Source organism: Phalaenopsis equestris, unplaced genomic scaffold (genome assembly GCF_001263595.1).
Source record: "Phalaenopsis equestris unplaced genomic scaffold, ASM126359v1 Scaffold200734, whole genome shotgun sequence".
Taxonomy (NCBI): Eukaryota; Viridiplantae; Streptophyta; class Magnoliopsida; order Asparagales; family Orchidaceae; genus Phalaenopsis; species Phalaenopsis equestris.
The window spans coordinates 235,420-250,670 of NW_018220542.1; the positions used below are offsets into that span (position 1 = coordinate 235,420).

Genomic DNA, 15,251 nt, shown 5'->3' on the forward strand with positions numbered 1-15,251 from the left:
ATATATATATATATATATATGCTAAATGTGGTGCTGCCTCGAGCTCGATTCAAATCGGAGTATCCCCCACGAGGGAGCTTACGATCCTGCGTCATGGGGACTTGACCAATCTACCGTCCATTAGAACCAATTTTTGAGGTTGTGTTGTATTTTTTTGTATGGATTTTTTTTGCATGTGTTATATCCTCGATGGATGTTCTATATGTTTTATTGTGTGTTATAATTTTTGGGATTTAGCTGAACCTACAAGCAACTTTGTTAGTTTTTGTTGGATGCAATAAAATCCCCTCCAGGGTTTCGCGTTGTCGCATTTCTGGCGGCAGAGCTGTTCGTGCTTCGTGTTCGTGCGGGCCTTGCGCTCTAGCGTCAGCTCAACACTGCAAAAAATCATTATGGAACAAAAACCTTATTACTGCAAGCACTGCAAGATGTTTGGACACCTGCAAGAAAAATGTTTCAGATTGCACCCACAGTTGAGAATTAATAGCAAAAGCAGGAACACACTATTAATGCATCCCGTGTGCCTGAATGCACTCCTAGCAAGCCTGATGACAACCACCCTAAAGAGGGAATCACCATAAGACAGGAGTTGGTATCTGCCCCTGAAATCCCTTCTCCTGACCATACTACAACGGATAATGTTCAAACTGAAAATCAGGATAGTCCCGTAGCTCCTATTCAGGAAGCATCAGGTGCAGAAGTAACAACTCACACTTCACATACACTGGAACATATCATGGTGGCAACGACTGTCTTTCTTCCTACAGCGATTCTAACATTAAATCAGTCCGAGGATCACATGAGTCTATCTTCAGATGAAGAATGATAGGTTTACACTTCTCTGCGAAAGAAGAAGACTAGAAGCACACTCTAACTTGGAAACTTAATGGATGATACTCTGGTTACTCCTGATAATGACACGACTCTTCAAAGTTTGTTATCTGGCTCAGCTCCTAAAACTAGAGGAAGAGGCAGGACTAAACTGGCTCGTTCCTAGATACCTATTTTCTGCATGTTTTAAATTTGTTTTACATTTTATTGAGTCTATCTGTACTTGTATCGTATGGGTAGGGTCTCTTTTGGGCTCTTCTCATACAACATATATGTATCATTGGTATTTCAACAAAATCAGCCCTTAGAGTTTTCAAAAATATATATATATATATATATATATATATACATATGTATGTATATATATATACATACATATATATTTATATATATATACATACATATATATATTTATTTATACCATTTTATCCATATCCCATATTAATTGGAAGCAGAACAAAGAACCGGGTTTAGTTGGGCTTAAGTGGGGAAATTAATAAGAGAAGAGGAGGAAAAAAAATGACGAGAAGATAGGGATAAAAAGAAAATTTAAAAAGAACAATTTTTGTAATTTTTTTGTACAAATCAAATTATCTTTGAGGAAAATAAATTTAGAGACTCGAACGAATTTGAGATAAAATATTGCTTTTAAAATTAACTAATTCAATTTAAGTTATATTTTATAAACTTGTATTTAATTGAAGAATTTGTGAATATTAGATTGTATACAAATGAACAAAATCTAAAAGAGAAAAAAATAAGGAAATCCAATACAGAAGAAATTATATAAATACGACAAGATACTGAATTTCTAATACAAGAAGGAAATAAATTATAGGTCAAATAGTTATAGAAATTCTTCATATTAAATATGGTAATAGTGCCTGATGTATCATATCGTTAAGAAGTTTACACACCCTCGCGCGCGTACACACACACACATAAAGTTTACACACCCTCGCGTGCGTACACACACACACACACACACACACACACACACACACAAATCAAAGCAATTCATTTTATCATTATGCCATATTAGTTGGAAGCAAAACAAAGAATTAGATTTAGTTGGGCTTAAGGAAGTGAGGAAATGAAGAAGAGAAGAAGAGGAGGAAAACATAATTGAAGAGAAAAAGAGAGGGAGAAAAAGAAAATTTGAAAAGAACTTCAACTTTCATTTCTTTTTTTTTCTTTTTTTTTGCAAATTGAATTAGCTTTAAGGAAAATAAATTTAGAGACTTGAACGTTGGAAACTTTTTTTGAAATAAAATACTATTTTAAAATTAAATAATTCAAATTAAGTTATATTTAATAAATTCGATTTAATTGAAGCATTTGTGGATATTAGATTGTTTACAAATGAACAAAATATAAATAGAGATAGAAATTAGGAAATCCATTCCATGAAAAATTACATAATTACGAAGAGATATTGAATTTTTAATACAAGAAGAAAATAATCTATAGGTCTAATATTGAAAGAAATTCTTCATATTAAATATGGTAATAGTAGCTGATGTTGCCAATAAGGTTAATTAATCTATTTATAAAATCACTTGTTTCAGATAGTTTCATGACATTTATATTTCTTATGATCATTTCCTAATATAATATATTTTTTTAAAAAACCCAATGTAAAATTTTATAAAACATGTTTTTCAACGACACATTTTATTCCAATGTATTTAATAGATGCATAATAATATTAAATTTTTCTTAAAACTTTGTGATGATACTATTAAGTAGAAAACAATTACAAAAAAAGATCATGTTATTTGAGATACTCATGCAAAGAGAGGAAAATTTTCTAATGAGAAAAACCTTGATAAAAGCAAACAAAGGTCCATGCACTCAATCGTAGAAAATTGATATGAAATGATCCAAAATTCAATTGATCAAAGAATGATAATTTCCATTTTAGTTTAAATTCAAACTCTATCAATAATTATAATGACCAAGGAGCTATGTGATTATCAAACAATTTCAACATGTAAAAGTTTATATATAAATCAAATAACACTTCCAAAATTAATAAAATAAAAATAAGAAAAAATAAAATAAAATGGAAAGCAAGTAGCTTCATATCAACAATTCAATATCATAGTTCGTCAAATGCTTGCATTTAAATAATAAAATTTATTTCTTTGTGGTCGAATGCACTTACTGTTTAATATTATCATATACTTGTATGATTATAAAAATCTATCTTAACTTACAATGTATGCACTAAATAAGTCATGTTTATGATTAATAATGTTCAAGTTAATTCAAAAGGCCAAACTGCATATTATTGCTTATTTTCTTATATTTGAACCATATAATAAAATTATTTATCGAATTGACCTTTTCATATATTATTCTGACTATTAATTTGGACAAGGAAAAGAAGTAGGTGATGCCAAATTTAGGTAACCCAATTTTAACATTTATCGTAACGTTTTGATATGTTATTTTGGTGATATAAAGTAAGATGGCATGATATAAATTAATAATTTTTAATATGCACAAATTTATATGAAATTTCTTAAAAACTCAGTAGTCCACTTTGATGATTTAAATTATGTACGTGTTTATATTGATAATTATGATAAATCAATTTAAATGATTACGAAGTGTAATTATGTTTTACGACAATCTATAAAAACTAATTTCTGCTCGTTGGATTATGGTTTAAGAAATCACGATAAGTATTATAAAGCATGTGTCTCATTGAATTTTCCACTTCATAGTTGGCTAAGAGGAGGGTCGACATTGGGGTTGTCAAAAAGCTCGTTGTTCATGAACAGCTCGTGTTCGGCTTGTTAAGTTGTTTGTATTCAAATCATCCGTTAAGTAGACGAGCCGAACACGTACAAATTTTTTACGCTCGAATTATAATTCAATCATGTTCGGCTCATTTTAGTTAGAAATAAGAAAATTATATATATTATTTCTAATAATATATTATATATAATTATATCTAAATTTAAATCACCACAACTCTTGTGGTCATGTGGTTTTACCCCATTTAATGCACGAGAATGGGGCAGATTCGAATCCAACACCCTAAATTTTTTTCCTAATTCATTAAACAAATCAATTTCGACTTGAACACACATGAATATGTAAATCAAACCGAACACGAACACACTGTTCACGAACAATTTCGTAACATGAGAAAATTTCAAACAAAATTAATTTCAAAAGAGTCGAACACAAGTCAAACCTAAGCTCGTCATGCTCGACTTGTTTACAGCCCTAGTCAAAATAGAGAGTGACAGCATCCAATGTCTGGACTCAAAAGCAATCTTCCATGTACCCATCTCATTTATCTGCACCTAATAATTGACTAATATGATATCCAACTTAACAAAAAATATTTGAATACCTCAAGCGATCAAGTAGGTCAATGCATAGAAACAAATAAAAGTTGTTTTATAGCTACGTTATTCAGAGCGTAGGTCGACACATAATCTTCATATGTCAACCTTCTTTAGGACTATCGTAAGAGGCAATCCACAAGACAATATGCTAGACTATCATATTAGGCAACTTAAAAACATAATTTCTAATTCATTCATTCTTGATGAATAAGTTTCGGTACATCTAAAGGTTTAGCAGCAATGCATCTAAGATCATCTAGACATCACGCTCGATGGTTTATTGTAGCGATGACAATTGTAACTCGTAGAAGAGTCATGCATACTTATTCAGCAGCTACTACAGCTGCACATCTCAAGCCTTAATGTAATAAAACAAAACTTAATTCCTCATTCAGAATAAATCTAATAAACAGATATAAAATATTTTAAATCACATTTTTAATATCCATGCTTGTCTTGTCGCCATGACATAAATTGTGGTAAACCAAAGTCCATCAAATAATACTTACCACTCTTAGACATTTGATACCAATAGGGACAACAATCCAACACTCATGCATGTCATGCAATTATGTGCCACAACCCACCCCACAGAATTAGAATTTTCAGTATGGGAACAAACAGTTCGGCGGTAAAATTTAAAATCTTCTACATTCATTTTTTCTAAATCCAAATACTAATTAAAAGAGTCACTAAAGAAAGAAATTTAATTAACAAATAAAAGTTTACCTTTCTGATTGCTAATCTTGCATTATATAAATATTTTCCTTTCTAGTGTTTGTCTTTTATTTAAAAGCTTAAACTTGAAAAATATTAAAATAATATAACAAGTCATCTAAGATAAATCAGTGGAATGATTACATTTATAAACAACAGTAACTTATGGGAAAGAAAATAATATGTACACTGGTCTTTCATTGTTCATTATAGAAAATTCTATAATAATATATTGTATGTATTAATGACATTTGCTCAATGAAAATAATATAGAGTTCGATATTCATTAACTTAGGTTTACATTTTAATGTTTAATCTTTAATATATTGTATACTTTTAACTTTCACATTCATCTCAAAGCATCGTCTAAACATAATCTAACATACCCATGACCTATACATACCCCATTAGCACAACGAGACGTAGACTACGTCTACTATTGTCTTAGGTGGAAATGTATCTACCCACCCATGGTCGATATTATCTCGTTAACATTGGGATTTGTGATTTAAATTACACGGTCGTCTTAGATGATAGGGTGCCTACACACCCTTCACCGATACTCTCCCATAGGTATAGCGGTTCGTGATCAAAATTTCATAAATATCTAAGGTGGTAGAAAAATATATATGAACGTAGGTATATTGGCATCCCAAGCTAGTCCTTTAAGGGGTGAACTCCTCTTTGCATGCACATATAAACATTCATATATACAATATTTTCATTTCATTGTTCCAAGCATATATTATTTTCTTATGAGATACTTTGTATTTATCTACCAATGGATAAATGCATGTTTACTATAATCTAAAAATCATGTAATAATCTAATATATGCACCTCTACTATAATCTAAATGTTATACAAAAATCTAGTATATGCACCTCAACTAGAATTTAAATGTCATGTAATACTTTGATGTCTTTATAAAAAAATTAATATGCAGCTATTTTATACAACACTGTTAACATGCATAATTCATACATAATAATATGAAGAATGAGTTGTAATCTGAATCTCAATAGTATAAGCATAAATATGAAAAAAAATGAAATCATGAATACATTTAGAAATAAAATATATTACAAAAATTTAGAGATTCTCGGTGCTTAGGTAATTAGCTTGGCATCATGAAAAACATTGATATTAATAACCAATAGAGAACAATATAAAATATTTAAGATCCAAGCACAATTTAATTAATCAAATTATTTTTCAATTATTACTCTCAGTAATTTAATTATTATTTATATGTACTTGTATTCATTGCTCTTTTTAAAAGTTAAGTTAGTAGATTAAAATTTTGATTCCAATTTATCTATATTTAATCTCTATTATGATTAATGAAAGTAAAATTATACTAAAGTGAATATTTATCTTCAACTTAAAAAGATTTTCATTTACAACTAAACATTACGATTAATAAGAAAACCAAACTAATGAACCTATCTTTTATATTTCTAAAAATATAATCTTCCAATTTATAAAGATTGAATCATTATAAAGAACTTATATTCAAGAATTTCATAAATAATTTAAAAGGAATAATTAAATTAAACAACTGTTAGTCATATAATCTTATTTATTATACTAATTAAGCTTACACTTATATGATAAAATTATTTATAATTACTAATTTTAATATCTTGTGCTTGCTTTTTTATAATTGCTAATTTCTAATTATCTTATTAGCAATTGACATTAACATAGTAAATTCCGATTAAAAATTAAAATCTATAATTTAATACATAAAGTCCTAACATTTACATCCTCCTCAAAGCCTTGGTTCAGTTCTTTCCCACACTACACAGCTACAGTTCACCCTTATCTTACTGTTTGAATCCGCAAACAAGCTGTTTGATGAAAATCATAATATTTTTAACAAGATTTATAATTAAATAGATAAATTTTCTTTAACTTTAATTCAAAAAAAAATTCTAAACATGTAATTAAGTTTCCAGCTTGGTTCAACCCTATTGTGTGTGTTCGCTTCTCCACCACACAGTTCATATCGAGCGTAGCCCCTATACCCAACTTTGCCTCCTATGCGAAATCGAGCAACGTCGTCGCAAGTGGCGCACCCTACTCATCAGATCCTGCCCTAGTCACTCTCGGATGACCTCACGCCTCATCCGTACTTGACAAATTATGCAATCCTCCCTGCTTCGTTGCTTCTCTTCTCTTTTGCACCTACAACATCATCTCCACTAACTCACAGTTTGCCTCTCGAGCCCACCACATTTTCTCCTATAGTATCGACAATCTTACTCCCTAATATATGGCTAGGATTTGTGCGGTCTCTTTTTTTCTTATTCCTTCTTCTTCTCCCTGGCCTTGCTTCCATCGTTCGTCTCTCGTTAACACTCTCGAGTTATTCCCTCTAGTTCGACGAAGTTGCTTCATACTTAAAGACGGTTGGTTCGAACCGACTTTACTTGTTAGAAATTAAAATTTAATTTAATTAATTATTTATTTATTTTATACAGATATTATAGTGAGGATAACCAAACATAATTTGATTGGTGTTATACAGATATTATAGTAAGGATAACCAAACATAATTTGATTTGTGTTAGGTGAAGCCACCTTGCACAACATATTATTGATGCAATCTTTGATGATTGTAAAGTTCAACTAATATTGAAGATCAATGCTGGTCTCGAATCATTTCTAAATGCAACCTAAAGAAAAGGAGCTTAAGGTATGGTGTCCATTTCTAATATATGCACACCATAGTGCAAAATTAGATTATCATCCTTAACTTAAATCCTCAAAGTGAACAGCTCTCCTTGCGCTTTCAAATTAAAGGACGATCTCACCACTATATCCTTTAGCATAACCAATATAAATAATGATGGGATAGGAAAATGGACAAAGTTGTTTATAATAGAAACAACAATAACAACCAACAATAATCTTTTTCTTTCCCATCCTTATTGCAATTTCAAGGAAGAGTTCGGATTGCACCTTCCAATATTTTTCTCTAGTATGGCCAAGCATCTAACAAGAATCAAAATAATTCCCATCAACACTTGACTTAGTTGTATAAGAAAGTTTTTGAGGATTGCGGATCTTGTTGTCATTTCTTGTTCCTTTAGAAGTTGAATTCCTACTTAAATGGATATAGTGCATTTTCTTCTTTATTCTTATACCTGTACAACCATTGCTACCATGACTTGACTGATAAAAATGATTAAAAACAAGCAAAACTTACTTAAAACATATGAATAATGTCTTGAGTTGTACGTCCTAAGAGTTTACTTCTCAAGAAGTGGCACCCAGATCATTTGATATCAGAACTACATAGTGCATTATTGTCTTAGTAATACCACAAATTGTATTCACTTCTTCCATTGCTATTTTATTTATCCAATTGGATAGAATTTTATGTATCAGTTATATTATCATCACAAGTCAACTCTTGATGATCATTCACATTCAAACAGGAATTCCACTCTACTAAAAGCGTGACGGCTTAACTTTAATCAGGTGAAAGCAACCTTATCATTGGTTTTATAACTATACAAGTTAAAATTTGTGTCCGACCACTCAATCCCAACATTAAGCTCAACACCAATTGTCTCATCATAAGTACAATCTCCACCTTTGCTTCTATTTTGAATGATCAATTCCATCATTTATGAGTAATAACCACATCCTCATCTTTATCCTCACCGACCATGTTTGTATTTGGCATGCACGGAGGAGAAATAGGACATGGCGTACTAGTCATAGTAGTAAATGTTTCCATCCTCATCAAATCCATTATGGTGGCCATCTGCTCCATCAATCTACCTGCTAGATTTAGTGCAGAATCAATGTTAGCAATTGATAGACTTTCTTGCTCTTCTTTTTTGTGCTCTTTCTTGACTTCTGATACATCTCCCAAACAAGAAGCAGCTCTCCAATGTCTTTATATGTCTTATTTGTGTATGTAATGCATCAAGGATCGAAGCTCTAATACCAATTTGTAGAGCAATCCTTTTCTCTTTTTTATAATTTTTTTTCCTTGAAGACAATAAGTCAACATCTATTTCCCTTCTTGAAATGCTGTGACAACAACCGACAACAAGCAAAGAAATGACTGCAGCCAAAACATGGTAACAGTAACAAGGCAGACGTACTATAGGAAGGCAATCAATGACGCTGGAAATCTAATGATACCTATAATAGTACCGAGGACTGCTTTAGAGAGTTATAAATATCTTAAATTTAGAATATCATTCTTATTTATAGGCAATTACAATGAAGATTAACTAAGCACTACCAGAAAAAACTTAACAAAGAAAGTTAAACTACCTCGATAAATAACTAATCAGACAGGTCTGAATTACACCATAATTCATGTATGGTTTATGACAACTTAAATTTAAGTTCAAATAAAAACTAATCCAAAAAATTTTAAAATGTTTAAATTCATTCATGACAACTTAAATTTAAGTTCAAATAAAACCTAATCCAAAAAATTTTAAAATGTTTAAATTCATTCATGTATTGCTATAATTTAAAATTTAATCAAACAGCCAAACTTTTAAAGCTTTGGTTCCTAATATGATATCTGGTAGATGATTTTATCACTGTAATGTCTGGTTGATGATTGTATCACTCTAATGGAATCCTAGTAACATTCCCTTCAGCCTTAATAATGTAATTTGAGAAGAAACATTGTCAACAATTTTTCTAGGAAAATCAAATCCTTAACATAAAATCTTCAATCTTGACAAGATTTAATCTCAAAATCAAGGTCATAGATTATAGGATTAATCAAATACAAGATATAATACCAGGATCCATGAGTATCGCATAGGATAAAATATTTATTTACGGGTGTGTAATGCTCAATAACATTATTATAGATTGAAATGTAAACACAAAATATTACCAATATCATGCACTAAATGGTTGAACTCTCACTAACCAAATATTGGTCCAAAACAAATTTAAATGGCATTGTGGGAAAATGTGTCAATATCTCACTTTCATTAGAGAATTTCTCAGGTTAGTATTTTAGCCATTCATTCATAGCCATAAATGCAAGCTATGTATTACAGCCAGTTGTTAATGCACATTTTAAAGCCATAAACAAATAAATAAGAATAGGTGCATATTATAACCTAAGGAGAAAAGCATCAAAATGGTCTCTGATTCTTTACAGAGGGCCATTTTAGTCCTAGAGTTTATAAAAGTATAAATTTTGTCCTCGGATTGTTCTAATGGGGTTAAAATGCTTATTTCCGGGGACTATTATAAACCATATTAAAAGAATATGGGGCTAATTTGGCACTTTACTCGTAACCCAACTTATGTTTACAGATAAGTGCTACTTCAGCAGCTTAAAACTATTCTAAATGTCATAAGCAAACCTAAAATTTAAAATTATTAAACTATGACAAAAATCAACTGTTATACCATCTTAAATCAAAATTCCACGAAGAGAATTACATTGTTGGCTAGGTAAATATTTATTTTCTTTGCCAGTGCATATCAGCATTCACAGTTATCACTGAAGCTAAAATAAAGCACTATGTTAGATGATATTTTGATGAGACTTTGATGTTAATCCTCTTCTAAGGAAAGGTAATATGCAATGAATAAAAGCTCACGCCCACTAAAAAGGTAAGACACCAAAGGCGCCTCAAACTATATTGTTCTTAAGAAAATGAAGGATGCAAACTCAATGAAAAATTAGATGCTAAGTACAACTTTTTGTACTAAACATGATCAATGAAATGTATACCTCTATAGTATGAAACATCGGTTTATTTAGTCAAATATCAACATGAAAAAACCTTTTCCTTATTCAACAATTAACTAGATAAAAGCTCAATTAAAAATCATTTATAAATTTTTCAATAGCCAGATTGTTGATAATTTCTTAATGAATCCTACAAAAAAACCAGTAATTAGCATGGTGTGGATCAATTCCTGTGCAGGAGTATAATTTTATACCCTCGGAACCAAGCTGAAATTTTATGAAGAAATATTTGTAAAGTTTAGTAAGATGTTAAAGGTTATTTAATTGCAACAAGCACATATTCATCTATCCATAGCCTAGCACAATCCACCTTGGACTAGGATGGAAATCAGAATAGCCAACAACAACAAAACCTCTATTCCACAAAGTGGCGTCTGCTACATGAATCCTTTTTCTCCATTGCGTCCTTTTAGTGTCATATTTTCATTTAATTCTAATAAATTAAGATTATTTTTTATATAATATGCCCAAGTCATCCTAGGCCTACCTCTGCCTTTCTTAACATAAGTCGAATCTAAAACATCTACTCTTCTAATCGGATCATCAGATGGTCGGCGTTTAATGTGACCAAACCATCTAAGACGACTCTCTCTAATTTTATCCGTCAATGGAGTTACACCAACGCTATCACGAATATATTCATTTCGCATTTTATTGAAATCAGAACAGCAAAAAAAAGTAAATGAAGAATAAGGTATTACAGCATGACACATGTTTAAGCTCAACTCCCTGCCAAACAAAATTAACCAAACCATACTTTCGTATGGAAATACTCAGCTTAGCTCACTTAAGCCCCTAATTGCTAGAATCAAAATGCTAGCAAGCACCTGGTTTCTCTCCTTATTAAAAAAAAACAAAGATTTACATGCATACAACTAATTCTTATGTATTAATATATTGAACACCAAAACTTCAAATTTTACATCCATGCCACCTTACCTTATGCATGAAAAGGTCTGTTTCACCTTTTAAAAGTTAAAATAGCGATATTTTTTTGTGAGATCCGAAAGATTGGATGGTTTGAATGTAAAACATAATGTTTAGGTGTTAAATACATAAGAATGGCGTGGTATGTAAATAAATACCCCATAAAAACACTGATAAAACAATAAGAGTCATGATCACCTGCAATGCAAGCAACCCCAGAAAGCAGGGCTTGTCAAAAAGATGCGCCAATGCTAAATGTTTCTGATCACCCTGCAAAGTGTACGACAATACCTCAGAAGTCAACGTACATTTTTACCTATGAAACCAAGATATGCAAAATTTTTTTAAAAGTTCATCTACCATTTATATTGAAGAGAAACTGTGTAAAATGACTAAGCTATAATTATATTCACCATTTTTCGATGTTCATAAATAACAAAAGAACACCACAAATGACAGTTCTTTCTCAAATTAATAAACTTTCTAAAGAATATATAAGGGGTTATTGATCATAATTCACAAAATGGAATACAGATCCCATATTTTCATAGCTTGTTGTAGACAACATGAAAGGAATTCGAGTGAAAGGAAATGAAAAAGAATCTAGAAAATCGGAATTTGATGGCTATATCTCATAATCAGTTGCAACCGTTTAACTTCGAACTAGAAAAGAAAATAATATATAAAGCCACTAGCAAGAGAAATAGCACATATTTCAGAATTTTTCCTAATTCTCCCAGAAAAAAAATTGAAGATTATTTACCATTAATCTTTCATAAATGATATTGATCATTAAAAAATGATAAAGATATGGTAGAACTGTGACAGGGTGTTGATTGGTTGAGGTTATAAAACATAAATAATTGACAAAAATACCTGATGAAAGGATGATTTGAATCCCTCAAATATCAAGGGTTGGATAATTGATTAGTGAGGGATATAAAGCAGCAATCCTATTTCAATCAAAAAATAAGTTTCATAACCAAGGTTGTGAAAACCGGACCGGAGATCAACCGGAAGAAGAAAAGGTTCACGGTTCACTGGTTCGATCAACGTTCAACCGGATGACGTAATAAATTAAAAATTGATTTAAATATGACAAAAATTATATATGTTAAAAAATTTCATTATTAAAATATAAAATAAATACATCAATATTTAAATAATAAACACCACAATAATTTTCAAAAATTATTTAAAATTCAATAATTAATTTTTTTTTTAAATTAAGTATGAAATATAACAATTGCATTATGATAATTTAAAAAATATCTATATAATGAGTATAAATTAAATATGGTCAGAATCTGAAAGGACTAAAATCTCCAAAGATATGTTGGTTGCTCTTCCTCCCATCCCTAAATCCGCCACGTGGCACTGAGGAGTTGTAATATTTTCTTCCACCAAACTCCATTACTACCCTACTTTAATTACTCAGTTTCCACTTTCCAATGCCTTTCCTTTCCATTAGAAACTCCCCACGCAAACCCACCTTATGTTTCTAACACTACTTATATATTTAAGAAATACAATATCCGGTTAAACCGGGTTCGATTTTTGCCGATTCCAAGCCGGTTCAAACCAACAATCAGTTAAATCTGGTTCGATGCAAGGACGGTTTTTAAGCCAGCCCGAACCAGACCTTCGGCCAGTTCACGGTTGAACCGATCGAACCGTCCGGTTCGGTCCGGTTTTCTAAACAATATTCATAACTGTCAACGTAGAACAACAGGTAAAGCCTGTTGTCACCACAGTCAAACATAACTATAATGCCTCACAGCTAAGATAAAAACCAGAAAAATAAAAAAATGTCACAACTATGTATAATTATTTTGACTCCTTATTGAAAACGGTAAGATTAACCACATAAATGTCAAACAATCAAAAGTAGCTTTATCATGTATCCTAAAATACTGAAGATTCATAAATTACTATTAGCATCAGTATGTTGCTTGCCATCAAAAGTATGATTTGCACCTAGCATGCAAATCTGTTTTAAATTTTAGGCATTTGCATACATAGCACACAATTCTTATGTATTTACATATCTCACACCTTAAATTTCATATTTACACACATAGCACTCAAATCTTTAATATCACATAAAAAATAGCACTATTACCACTTTTTATAAGTGAAATAAACCTTTTCATAGATAGGTTTAAAGCAACAATGTGCTATGTGTGTAAATATGAAAGATTAGGTCTGAAATACACAAAAATATAATAATTATGTGCCATGCACGTAAATTTCCCTTAAATTTATTGTAACAAGAGTATAATTATGTGTTCTTATTCTGTGTTCTCTCTTCTTTTATACTTCTTTCTATAATCTCTTTTATTTTATATAGAAAAGTGTCACCCAACTTTTGATTAAGAAAAATGTGTTGTAACAACAATTCACCAAAATGATAACTAGAAGCTCACTGTTATGCTGTACAGTTTGTAAAGAACATCATTCATGCCACCAGTTTCTTCATTGAGTGATAACCAATGCCTCTCTATTGTATATTTCTGTATAACATTTTTCACACGGTTCCCAAAGTATTCAGCCATCCAGACCGCCATTTCCAATGCTTGAGAATTTCCTCTAAATGTGTACTGATCAACAAGACCTGCAATGATCTGTAAAGTACTTCTGTAAATTTCCAGCCTAAACCATCCAAAAAGGTTTATAAAACCAATTGAATGTAACATGTAAATAATTGGACATGAATGCAATATCACGGGACAACCTACCTTGTGTATAGTGTAATATGGTGCCCAGACACTTTGTATGGCTTCGAAGCGGTCAAAAAACTCAGTTGGAAATGCAGAAAGATAGCCTGTACCAATTTTCTTTTGGCAAGCATAAAGTTCATTGACCACTGATGTCATTTTCTCTTGAAGAGTATCATTATGAGTGCTAGCCCACATTCGAGCAGTAGCGCTCATATAATGGCCTGAAAATATATAGTTCAAATTATCAAAACATAGCATTATCAACCAGCTATATAAGTGCTCATAGCTTCCAACGATTATAATGAATAGTAAATGCATGCTTTATAGTTCATGGATTGACTTAAATTTAAGAAAAGGAAAAACCAAATTAATAAGTAATGGCCTATAGGGGCCGTTTGGGAACACTTTTGTTTTATATTTTCAGTTTTATGAATTTATTTTATTTTATTATGTTTTAGTTTGTAACAATACATGTTTGACTATTTGATTACGGTACCATTATTTTTAAAAATATTTTGAATCTCTTAACGTTATTTTGAGTATTTCTAAAATCATGTTACTTTATTTTTAGAAACAAAAAGGTAAAATTATTTAAAAAATACACTAACCAAATATGTTTTTAATAACAAAAGGAAAAAAACAAAATTGATCCCAAACAAGCCTGTAGTACAACAACAACAACAACAAAGCCTTAATCCCACTACGTGGCGTCGGCTACATGAATCTTTTTTCTCCATTGCGTCCTATTTAGTGCCATATTTTCATTTCATTCTAGTAAATTAAGATCATTTTTAATACAATAAGCCCAAGTTTTCCTAGGTCTACCTCTGCCTTTCTTAAAACAAGTCGAATCTAAAACATCTACTCTCCTAATCGGATCATCACATGATCGACGTTTAATATGACCAAACCATCTAAGACGACTTTCTCTAATTTT

At 30.8% G+C, this 15,251-nt stretch overlaps 1 pseudogene; it reads right to left on the minus strand.

Annotated features, from left to right (window-relative positions):
- Positions 1–14,530, minus strand: part of LOC110035923 — a 20,954-nt pseudogene extending 6,424 nt beyond the window's left edge.
- Positions 14,531–15,251: the final 721 nt, after the last annotated feature.